Source organism: Triticum dicoccoides, chromosome 7B (genome assembly GCF_002162155.2).
Source record: "Triticum dicoccoides isolate Atlit2015 ecotype Zavitan chromosome 7B, WEW_v2.0, whole genome shotgun sequence".
Lineage (NCBI taxonomy): Eukaryota > Viridiplantae > Streptophyta > Magnoliopsida > Poales > Poaceae > Triticum > Triticum dicoccoides.
The window spans coordinates 362820993-362834198 of NC_041393.1; the positions used below are offsets into that span (position 1 = coordinate 362820993).

Below are 13206 nucleotides of genomic sequence, written 5' to 3' on the forward strand. Positions count from 1 at the left end.
AATCCAGTAGGAGGCTCCTCAAAAGTCCCACGCACCTACACAAACAAACAAGAACTCGCAACCAACGCAATAAAGGGGTTGTCAATCCCTTCAAGGCCACTTACAAAAGTGAGATCTGATAGAGATAATATGATAAGATAAATATATTTTTGGTATTTTATGATATAGATTGGAAAAGTAAAGATGCAAATAAAAGTAGATTGAAAGCTTATATGATAAGAGATAGACCCGGGGGGCATAGGTTTCACTAGTGGCTTCTCTCAAGATAGCATAAGTATTACGGTGGGTCAACAAATTACTGTCGAGCAATTGATAGAAAAGTGAATAATTATGAAATTATCTAGGCATGATCATGTATATAGGCATCACGCCCGTGACAAGTAGACCGACTCCTGCCTGCATCTACTACTATTACTCCACACATTGACCGCTATCCAGCATGCATCTAGAGTATTAAGTTCATAAAGAATAGAGTAACGCATTAAGAAAGATGACATGATGTAGAGGGAAACTCATGCAATATGATATAAAACCCATCTTTTTATCCTCGATGGCAACAATACAATACGTGCCTTGTTGCCCCTGCTGTCACTGGGAAAGGACATCGCAAGATTAAACCCAAAGCTAAGCACTTCTCCCATTGCAAGAAAGATCAATCAAGTAGGCCAAACCAAACTGATAATTCGAAGATACTTGCAAAGCTAAATTAATCATACATAAAAGAATTCATAGGAGATTCAAATATTTCTCATAGATAAACTTGATCATAAACCCACAATTCATCGGATCTCGACAAACACACCGCAAAAAGAGTTTACATCGAATAGATCTCCACAAGAGAGGGGGAGAACATTGTATTGAGATCCAACAAGAGAGAAGAAGCCATCTAGCTAATAATTATGGACCCGAAGGTCTGTGGTAAACTACTCACAACTCATTGGAGAGGCCTTGGAGATGATGTAGAGGCCCTCCATGGTCGATTCCCCCTCCGGCGGAGCGCCGACGAAGGCTCCAAGATGCGATCTCGCGGATACAGAAGGTTACGGCGGTGGAAATAGTTTTTCATGGTCGCTTCTGATGTTTTCGTGGTACATGCGTATATATAGGAGGAAGAAGTAGGTCGGTGGACGCTCGAGGGGCCCATGAGGGTGGGGGGCGCGCCCAGCCCTAGGGGACGCGCCGGGCACCCTCGTGGCCGCCTTGGTTGTTTCTTGACTTCCACTCCAAGTCCTCTGGATCACGTTTGTTCCAAAAAGATCGCTCCCGAAGGTTTCATTCCGTTTGGACTCCGTTTGATATTCCTTTTCTTCAAAACACTGAAATAGGCAAAAAAACAGCAATTCGGGCTGGGCCTCCGGTTAGTAGGTTAGTCCCAAAAATGATATAAAAGTGTAAAGTAAAGCCCATTTAACTATCCAAAACGAGTAATATAATAGCATGGAACAATTCAAAATTATAGATACGTTGGAGACGTATCAAGCATCCCCAAGCTTAATTACTGCTCGTCCTCGAGTAGGTAAATGATAAAAATAGAATTTTTGATGTGGAATGCTACCTAGCATAATTCTCAATGTAATTTTCTTTATTGTGGAATGAATGTTCAGATCCAAATGATTCAAAATAAAAGTTCATATTGACATCAGAAATATTAATACTTCAAGCATACTAATCAAAGTAATCATGTCTTCTCAAAATAACATGGCTAAAGAAAGTTATCCCTACAAAATCATATAGTCTGGCTGTTGCTCTATCTTCATCACACAAAGTATTTAATCATGCACAACCCCGATGGCAAGCCAAGCAATTGTTTCATACTTTAGTAATCTCAAACTTTTTCAACTTTCACGCAATACATGAGTGTGAGCCATGGACATAGCACTTTATGTGGAATAGAATGGTGGTTGTGGAGAAGACAAAAAAGGAGAAGATAATCTCACATCAACTAGGCGTATCAATGGGCTATGGAGATGCCCATTAATAGATATCAATGTGAGTGAGTAGGGATTGCCATGCAACGGATGCACTAGAGCTCTAAATGTATGAAAGCTCAACAAAAGAAACTAAGTGGGTGTGCATCCAACTCGCTTGCTCACGAAGACCTAGGGCATTTTGAGGAAGCCCATCGTTGGAATATACAAGCCAAGTTCTATAATGAAAAATTCTCACTAGTAAATGAAAGTGACAACATAGGAGACTCTCTATCATGAAGATCATGGTGCTACTTTGAAGCACAAGTGTGGAAAAAGGATTGTAACATTGCCCCTTCTCTCTTTTTCTCTCATTTCATTTTTTTCTTTCTTGTTTCTTTTTGGGCATCTCTTTTTTTTCTTTTGGCCTTTCTTCTCTTTCTTTTTTTTCTTTTTTTTGGTGGGCTCTTTGGCCTTTTTTTAAGTCCGAAGACTCATCCCGACTTGTGGGGGAATCATAGTCTCCATCATCCTTTCCTCACTGGGACAATGCTCTAATAATGAAGATCATCACACTTTCATTGATTTACAACTCAATACTTAGAACAAAATATGACTCTATAGGAATGCCTCCGGCGGTGTACCGGGATATGCAATGAATCAAGAGTGACATGTATGAAAAATATGAAGGTGGCCTTGCCACAAATACGATGTCAACTACATGATCATGCAAAGAGCAATATGACAATGATGATGTGTGTCATAATAAATGGAACGGTGGAAATTTGCATGGCAATATATCTCGGAATGGCTATGGAAATGCCATAATAGGTAGGTATAGTGGCTGTTTTGAGGAAGGTATATGGTGGGTGTATGGTACCGGCGAAAGTTGCGCGACACAAGAGAGGCTAGCAATGGTGGAAGGGTGAGAGTGCGTACAATCCATGGACTCAACATTATTCATGAAGAACTCATATACTTATTGCAAAAATCTACAAGCCATTGAAAACAAAGTACTACGCACATGCTCCTAGGGGTATAGATTGGTAGGAAAAGACCATCGCTTGTCCCCGACCGCCACTCATAAGGAAGACAATCAATAAATAAAATTGTGATCCAACTTCATCACAAAGAGGTTCACCATACGTGCATTCTACGGGAATCACAAACTTCAACACAAGTATTCTTTAAATTCATAATCACTCAACTAGCATGACTCTAATATCACCATCCTAATATCTCAAAACAACTATCAAGTATCAAATTGATCATAGCATACAATTCACTTTCTATGATAGTTTTTATTATACCCAACTTGGATGCCCATCATTCTAGGACCAATTTTATAACCGTAGAAAATACCATGTTGTTCTAAGAGACTCTCAGAATAATATAAGTGAAGCATGAGAGATTAACAATTTCTACAAAATTAAGCCACCGCCGTGCTCTAAAAGATATAAGTGGAGCAATAGAGCAAAAACTATCTAGCTCAAAAGATATAAGTGAAGCACATAGAGTATTCTAATAAATTCCAATCAAGTGGGTTTCTACCAAAAGGTGTGTACATCAAGTATGATTGTGGTAAACTAAAAAGCAAAGACTAATATCATACAAGACGCTCCAAGCAAAACACATATCATGTGGCGAATAAAAATATAGCTCCAAGTAAAGTTACCGATAGACGAAGACGAAAGAGGGGATGCCTTCCGGGGCACCCCCAAGCTTAGGCTTTTGGTTATCCTTGAATATCTTGGGGTTCCATGGGCATCCCCAAGGTTAGGCTCTTGCCACTCCTTATTCCATAATCCATCAAATCTTTACCCAAAACTTGAAAACTTCACAACACAAAACTCAACAGGAAATCTCATAAGCTCCGTTAGTGCAAGAAAGAAAAACTACCACATAAGGTACTGTAATGAACTCATTATTTATTTATATTGGTGTTAAACCTACTGTATTCCAACTTCTCTATGGTTCATACCCTACATACTAGCCATAGATGCACCAAAATAAGCAAACAACACACGAAAAACAGAATCTATCAAAAACAGAATAGTCAGTAGCAATCTGTAACTCTCGAATACTTATGGAACTCTAAAAATCCTACAAAATAGGAAATCCTGGGAAATTTGTCTATTGATCTACAGAAAAAAGAATCAACGCAAAAGCACATTTCTGTGAATTACTAAAATTATTTTCGTGCGTGCAAAGTTTCTGTTTTTCAGCAGAATCAAATTAACTATCACCATAGGTTATCCTATAGGTTCTACTTGGCACAAACACTAATTAAACATAAAAACACATCTAAACAGAACGTAGATGCAAAATGTATTACTAAACAGAAGCAAAAACGAAAAAACTAAAATAAAATTGTATTGCCTCCCAACTAGCGCTATCGTTTAACGCCCCTAGCTAGGCATAAAAGCGAGGATAGATCTAAGTAGTGCCATCTTTGGCACTCAATTCATAAGTAGCTCGCATGATAGATTCATAAGGTAATTTGACTTTATTTCTTGGAAAGTGCTCCATGCCTTTGCTTAATGGAAATTGGAATCTAATATTCCCTTCCTTCATATCAATAATCTCCCTCTATTTCGAAATAATTGTCGTTGGGCAAACACAGTTCAGATTTTGTCACGTTATAAAAAAGTTTCACTTTCCAATTTTGCCCTCCCACTCACTCGCTCCCACTAGCTCTCTCGCTCGCCGCTCTCCGTCTCCTCCCCGTCGCCGCTCTCTCCCTCTCCCCTCCGTCAACGCCCTCTCCCTCTCCTCGTCGCCGCTCTCTTAGTCTCCTCGTCGCCGCCCTCTTCCTTTCCTTGTAGCCGGCCTCTCCCTCTCCCCGTCGCCGGCCTCTCCCTCTCCCCGTCGCCGACCTCTTCCACCGCCCTTTTTTTCTCACCACCCCGCCTCCACTCATACCTCGTAAGTCAACAAGATATCGATTCTTTTTGCGCCGGCGACGAGCTTCTAGGCGAAGGACGTGTGGATGTGTAGCGGCGCCAGAGCGCGATATAGGCAACGAAGGCGTGGACGTGGAGCGGTGCCCGAGCGGCGGATCTGGAGCGGCGGCTTTGGAGCGGCGCCCGAGCAACGGAGGGAGATGGAGTTCCCTCCTGGCGTGGCGGCTCGATCTGCAACGCCAGCAGCTGCGGTACGCCACCCTCGCTGCTGTCGCAGGGAGACGCCGCTCTTCCCCTTCTCGGTCCGCCCTGATGTGGTTTCCTCTCCGTGACCCGTCATCGGAGGCACGGCCAGAAGCATCCCCGCCGCGTGCAGCTGCTGCTCCCGGACGCCGCCGCCGCCCTCCGCAAGGAGCGACGATAGCCTGAAGCTCTGCGGCCCGGCGTGTGCCGAGCGGCGCGCCGCGGGGGCACCGTCGCCGACTGGCCACACGACATCGCTCTCGTCCAGCTAGAAGCATGCGCTGTCGTGGCCCGCCTCCGACTGCTTCAGCAAGCCAAGAAACTGGAACGCGCCCATGCCCGGCGACCTCGGCATCTCCATCGATGATGGTAAGCCCCTCCTCTGTTCCCTCTGATGGTAAACTCTGACTTTTCTTGCTTGCTTTCTTTCTGCAGCAGGCCAAGAAACAAGGAGTGTATACTTAATTCAGTTAGTTTTGCAGTAGTTTGGTTGCAGTAGCACTACTTCATTCAAGTGAAAAGATTCAGTTAGTTGTATCTCTGCATACTTAATTCAGTTTGGTTGCAGTAGTTTCTCTCTGATGGTAGTACTTGTATCTCTGCATACTTAATTAACTGAATTTGGTTGCAGTAGTTGATTCAAGTGAAAAGATTCAGTTAGTTTTGCAGTAGTTTTGCTGGAGTAATAAGGAAAAGTTGCAGTAGTTTGTCACTGTTAACCTCGACGTATCTGCAGTTTCAGTCACTGCTTGCTACTCCTCCTTATTACTCCTCGGCGCTGGAGTACTTCGACGTGTCTGGAGTGTTTTGAGTAGCTAAATAAGTGCAGTTCAGTTGCTTCAGTCGCTGCTTATTTCTTTAGTAGCTAAATAAGTTCAGTTTAGTTTAGTTGAAGTGAGCTGCGTTCTCGCTGCCGCCTTGCATATTTCAGAGATCGAGAGTGTAGATCAAAACATAGTTGAGCAGTACACAAATCAAAATCTACTGGTAAACTCCATTTCTAAATCAAGCATGGCAAGTTTTGTACTCATGGAGTACTTCTGGTGAAATCAAATTCAAAGAACTGTTGGTAAAACTACTGGTAAAATCAAATTCGAAAAACTACTGATGTAAATCCAATTCAAAGAACTACTGGTAAAATCAAAATCAATGAGTTTAACATGGCAAGTTTTCTCTCTATCTCTAATTCTTCAGTTTTCTGTGTCTTTAGAATTTTTGTTTTCAGTGTTTCTGTAGTCTAGTCTTCAGTTTTCAGTACCTTCCTACTCCTAATAATCATTAGTGTTTTTAGTGCAGGAGTATAATTTTGTTTCAGTCATTAGTGTTTTAGTTTTCATTACCTAATAATCGGACCTTAGCTCGTTCTCTTTAATCTGTACCCGTGCTAGTATTTTCTTAGTATGTGAGCTTGCATCATTGTTCAGTCACACTAAATTTTGTCAAGTCTGCATAGCTAGTGATTCAGTTCTTGGTTTCTTTTTAGTTTTTCAATTGTGATCCTTCCTCACCTAAGTTCTTCACTTTGTGTCTTAGTTTGTGAGCTTCCATCATTGTTCCATCTACTAGTCTATCAGTCTAAGTCCCTAGTGCTTACTCACTCTGTCATTTTCCAGTAAGTCCCTGCTCATTTTAAGGTGTTCCTCAACTGATTTTGCACTCTCAACTGTTTCAGTATCATTGGCTTTGGCAACATTGATCCTTCTTCACGTATGCTGGTTGTTGCATTTGAATTCAGGTTAGTTTGCCAAAGGAAAGTTTCAGTCATTCTTCCCTGTGAACAAGAGCATGATCGATGCGTGTGTGATTCGCTGTTTATTCACGACAGTCGTTTTACAATAGTTTGTGCATCATGCTCTTGTTCACGTGGTCAAGTTTTCTTGTAATTTTGCTTGCTGTAGATATACTCCTAAGCAAAAGAAAACTGAAGCTAAGCTAGCTAGCAACGGTGGTGACTGCTATGCTTTTAGTCTGTTCTTTGTTGAGAATTTTCATGCAATATGCCTGTTTCATCACATGAAATTTGACTATGAATGAACTTGGGTAACGCCGTTGAAGTTGGTATCTTGCTTGTTGTACATGATGGTTTCATCAGATGGATGTGAACTGAATGTATGTCCAGTTTACACCGATGTAACCTGATTCTGAAGAAAAGAATGCCACATACAGATGGCGTCGACCTTGGCCTCCTCGTCGATCTGACTCTGCATTAAGAAAACTTGTTGGCATCAAGTGTCCCCCTTCCTCCACCGGTAGCCTTCCATCGAATTCACATCAGAACACTTCATTCATTCACCCAGAAAAAATAACTGACATTGCCAACATCTCACAAGAAAGAAGAGAGCAGAGTTGAAGTTGCCAGCCTGTTTACTTGCAGCTACACCTGTGTTCTTCTTCTTCTTCTTCGCAGAATCAATCAGGTTTACTTGCAGCCTTACTCACTTTGTGTCTTAGTTAATCAAATTCCTCAATTGAGGAACACCTGGAATTGTCATTCCGGTCTTGGGATCAACATTAGCATATGGACTTATCATCCTGGTTTTTGGATGATTTAGTTAATCAAATTGACATCAATTGACCTGTTTTTTTGGATCAATTGCAGATTCTCTTGATTGGAGTGGAGAGGAGCAGAGACGAGAGGAGCAGCAGAAGTGGTCAGCGCAGCGGCTGACCTCGAGCTCTTGATTGGAGTGGGGGGAGGCGGCCGGCGAAGGATCTGTTGCCAGCATCGAAGGATCCGAAGTTGTGGCGGAGCAGGCAGCCGGCGGGAAGGGCAGACGACGAGGGAGCTGCAGACCTTGGCGCGGAAGGGCGGCCGATGAGGGAGCTCCGGACCACGGCGGGGAAGGGCGGCCGGCCGGCGAGAGAACTGCGGACCGCGGCGGGGAAGGACGCCGGAGATGCGGACGACGGAGGAGCCCGGCGAAAGGGAGTAGCGACGGCGGAGAAGCCTGGCGGAGGGGAGGAGCGACGGAGGAAGACGCCTCCGATGGATTACAAATCGGGGGTAGTATTGTACTTTCACACTATTTCACCTGGTCGGAAGGATGCCCCCAGCGACAATTATTTCGGAACAGAGGGAGTAACACGCAAGCAAATGACATGGCAATGATGGCGAATAACTGGCAGATAACTGGCGCATCGAATCCGGGGCGTTACAGTATGGTGGACTCTCATGGCAAAACTGGGTTTACGGGTATTTGGAAGCACAAGTAGTATCTCTACTAAGTGTAAGGAATTTGGCTAGCATGAGGGAGAAAGGCAAGCTCAACATGTTTGGAAGGTCAATGACAATATACTTTAACTGAGATGTCGGAAAACATAAACCATTACGTTGTCTTCCTTGTCCAACGTCTACTCTTTTAGCATGTCATACTTAATGAGTGCTTCACAATCATAAAAGATGTTCAATATAATATATTTTTATGTGAACCTCTCTTTCCTTATTACTTCCTATTAATTGCAACGATGACCAAAACTACGTTTGCCAACTCTCAACAACTTTTATGCCTCATACTTTCTATGTGTGAAGTTATCACTAACCATGTTATAAGCATATGAAACATATAAAAATTCAGATTTATGACATTCAATTCATTCCCCCATTTACTCATAGGATATACATGAAGCACATGAGTAAATGACAAACTACTCCAAAAGATATGAGTGAAGGACACTGAGTGGTCAAATAATTAACTAGCCATGGGAGGGTTCCTTTTTTTGTTCAATAATTCAGATCCAATGATTTTATTCAAACAGCAAGTAAAATTGAAAATACGTTCCAAGCAAAACACATATCATGTGACGAATAAAAATATAGCTCCGAGTAAGGTATACCGATAGTTTTGAAGACGAAAGAGGGGATGCCTTCCGGGGCATCCCCAAGCTTAGGCACTTGAGTCTTCCTTGAATATTACTTTGGGGTGCCTTGGGCATCCCCAAGCTTAGGGTCTTTCCACTCCTTATTCTCCTCATATCGATATCTCACCCAAAACTTGAAAACTTCAATCACACAAAACTTAATGGAACTTCGTGAGATAGGTTAGTATGATAAAGAGTAAACCATGCACTTTGGTACTGTAAAATACAAGGTTCATAATTGTTTTAACATAATGCCTACTGTACCATATCATTTATACACTTTATATTGAGAATTATAAGCCATAGAAACTAGAAAACAAGCAAACTATGCAATGAAAATATAATCTGTCAGAAACAGAACAGTCTGTAATGATCTGAACAATAACCATAATTCTGCTACTCCAAAAATTATTAAATAAATTGGTGGACGTGAGGAATTTGTCTATTAATCTTCTTCAAAAAGAATCAACTCAAAAACACTCTTCTATAAAAAATGACAGCTAATCTTGTGAGAGCAAAGTTTCTGTTTCTTTACAGCAAGATCACATTAACTTTCACCAAAGTCTTCCCAAAGGTCTTACTTGGCACTTTATTGAAACAAAAGCTATAAAACATGATTAATACAGTAGCTTAATCATGTATACACACAAAAACATTAAGGATAAATATTGGGTTGTCTCCCAACAAGCGCTTTTCTTTAATGCCTTTTAGCTAGGCATGATGATTTCAATGATGCTCGCATAAAAGAAAAGAGTTGAAACACAAAGAGAGCATCATGAAGAATATGACTAGAACATTTAAATCTAACTCACTTCCTATGCCTAGGTATTTTGTGAGCACACAATTTATAGGAACAAAAGTCAACTAGCATAGGAAGGCAAAACAAGTATAACTTCAAAACTTTAAGCACATAGAGAGGAAACTTAATATTATTGCAACTCCTACAAGCACATATTCCTCCCTCATAAAAAAATTCAGTAGAATCATGGATAACAACTTTGTTCTCATACTCAATTGGAACCTCTTCCGAAATAGTGGAATACTAACTAAAGTTGACACTCTTCCAAATCCACTTTCATAAATATCGTACAGAGATTCAACACCCTCCAAGATAGTGGGATTACTAATTCCTAAAGTTGAAACTATTCCAAACCCACTTTAAATTATAGTATTATTCATACTCCAAAAGATATAAGTGAAGTTCCTGGAGCATTCTATAGACCAACCAATATCCAAGCTCAAAATATATAAGTGAAGCGCACGAAGCATTCTATAAAACCATACTCAAACGATTTAAGTGAAGCACAAAGAGCAATTCTATAAGATCGTACTTAAAAGATATAAGTGAAGCACATGGAGTATTCTATAAATAAATTAGGAGCTATCTCATACTAGCATGATTCTTAAACAAAAATAAGAACACAAAGGACACAAATTATGTGAACAAAACAAAAACCGAGGTATACCGATATTTGTTGAAGAAGAAAGATGGGATGCCAACCGGGGCATCCCCAAGCTTAGATGCTTGAGTATCCTTTGAAATATTTACTTGGGGTGCCTTGGGCATCCCCAATCTTGAACTCTTGTCTCTCTTTATTCTTCTCACATCGATAACTCCTCGTTCTTCAAATACTTCATTCACAAAAACTTAAACAAAAACTTTGTGAGATCCGTTAGTATAATAAAGCAAACTACCACTTTAAGGTACTGTAATTAACTCATTCTTTGTTTATATTGGTGTTAAACCTACTGTATTCCAACTTCTCTATGGTTCATACCCTTACATACTAGCCATAGATGCATCAAAATAAGCAAACAACACACGAAAAACAGAATCTGTCAAGAACATGACAGTCTGTAGTAATCTGGAAGTTTAGTAAACTTCTGTAACTCCAAACATTATGAAATAAATTGGAAAATTTGACCAATTTGTACAGAAGTAATGTGCAAAAGTTTCATACCCATTTGACTTTCCAGTAAAAAACGTAAATTCATTCACTACAGCCAAAGTTTCTGTTTTTGTTCTGCACATAGTAAGCAAGCAATCTTATCATACTAAAACCAAAGCTTGGCACATTATTTTTATAATACAATGGATATATACAAGGGGATAATTATTTACAGAGAAACTTCCATGAATAATTCTACATTTTTTCTGTGAGCATGAACACAAGTGCTCAAGGTCGACCCTCACTTCTTCAATGCATAACTTTCCATTCACTTCTCTTTTTGAAAAACTTTTTTAGGCATGAGAGGCATGTAATTATTTTTTGGTATTTTCATTATTTTTAAAAAAAATTGTATGTTTCACCCACAACTAAACAGAAACAAAAAGGAAAAACAAAATCTACTTGGTGGAGAAAGCAAACAAGCACACACGAGAATATCAACCCCACACTATTGCTCCCCGGCAACGGCGCCAGAAAAGAGCTTGATAATCCCCAAGTGCAGGGAATCATCGTAGCAATTTCCAAAGGTGGAATTGATAAGTATGGAGTGTCGAACCCACACGGAGCTAAAGGTAAGATCAATATTCTCTCAAGCCCTATCTGCCACTAATACAACTCTACGTACACTGAACATTTGCTTCCAACTAGAAACAAGAAATAAAATTATGTTGTGGGTATGAAGAGGATAACTTTGTAAGAAATCAGAGAGCTAAAATATAAAAGTAGGTGCTGTTATCATAAAGTTATAATAAATTACTAAATAATATAAATAGCGAGTGTGGAAAATGGTGGATCGGTGTGTGGAATTGTCCTAGGCAATTGTTAACAAGACCGGTAATCACTATTGCAGTTTCATATGAGGGAGAGGCATAAGCTAACATACTTTCTCTACTTGGATCATATGCACTTATGATTGGAACTCTAGCAAGCGTCCGCAAATACTAAAGATCATTAAGGTAAAACCCAACCATAGCATTAAAGCATCAAGTCCTCTTTATTCCCAAACGCAACAATCCCTCTTACTCGGGTTTGTGTTTCAGTCACTCACCAACCCACTATAAGTGAATTATGAACGTATTGCAACACCCTACAGAGGGAATCCCTCATGCTTGCGCGACATGGAGGGCACCATAGGAGAGTATCAAAGTAAAACATACAACTCATACCAATCTAGATCATCAATCAACCCAAAGACAAAAGATATCTACTCAAAACATCATAAGCTGGCAACACATCATTGAATCATAATATGCGGCATAAAGCACCATGTTCAAGTAGGGATTACAGCGGGGCGCGGGAGAGTGGACCGCGTAAAAGAGATGAGGATGGTGATGTTGATTAAGATGATCACCGCGGCGATGATTCCCCTCCCAATGGCACTCCGGTGCCACCAAGAGAGAGGAGGAGAGGTTCTCCCCCTTGTGCTTCCTCCTCCATGGCTTTCCCCCTCTGGTCCTTGGCCTTCATGGCGATGATGGCCCCTTCGAGATCCTCCTCCATGGCCTCCGGAGATGATGGCCCCCTCCGGCAGGGTGCCAGAGAGGGCCTAGATTGATTTCTCGTGGCTACAGAGGCTTGCGGTAGCAGAACTCCCGATCTAGGTTAATTCCCGAAGGTTTCTGTATTTATAGGAATTTTTGGCGTTGGTTTCACGTCAGGGGGGGTCTCCGGCTGTCCACGAGATAGGGGGGGCGCGCCCTAGGGGGGGCGCCCCCCCCCCCACTCTTGTGGGCAGCTCGGGACTCTTCTGGACGAACTCCGATGCTCCATGGTCTTCTTTTGGTCCATAAAAAATCCTCAAAAATTGGCACGTCAATTGGACTCCGTTTGGTATCCCTTTTCTGTAGAACACAAAAACAAGGAGAAAACAGAAACTGGCACTGGGCTCTAGGTCAATAGGTTAGTCCCAAAAATCATATAAAATGACATATAAATGCATATAAAACATCATAGATGGATAATATAATAGCATGAATACTTCATAAATTATAGATACATTGGAGACGTATCAAGGGCACAAGACACCAGGGCACGCCTGGGCCCCCAGGTGCGCCCAGGTGGGTTGTGCCCACTTCGGTGGCCTCGTGCACCGCATCTTTGCACTATAAATACCCCAATATTCCAGAAACCCTAGGGGAGTTGACGAAAATCAATTCCAACCGCCGCAAGTTCCAGAAACACCAGATCCAATCTAGACACCATCATGGAGGGGTTCATCATGTCCATTGGTGCCTCTCTGATGATGCGTGAGTAGTTCTTTGTAGACCTACAGGTCCATAGTTAGTAGCTAGATGGCTTCCTCTCTCTCTCTCTCTCTCTCTCTCTCTCTTGATTCTCAATACAATG

General features: G+C 41.4%; 1 long non-coding RNA gene across 1 annotated transcript; it reads left to right on the plus strand.

Annotated features, from left to right (window-relative positions):
* Positions 1–4958: 4958 nt before the first annotated feature.
* Positions 4959–7814, plus strand: LOC119340875. Its single transcript, XR_005164733.1, has 3 exons — positions 4959–5422; positions 6726–6788; positions 7220–7814. It is a non-coding gene; the product is annotated as an uncharacterized LOC119340875 (long non-coding RNA).
* Positions 7815–13206: the final 5392 nt, after the last annotated feature.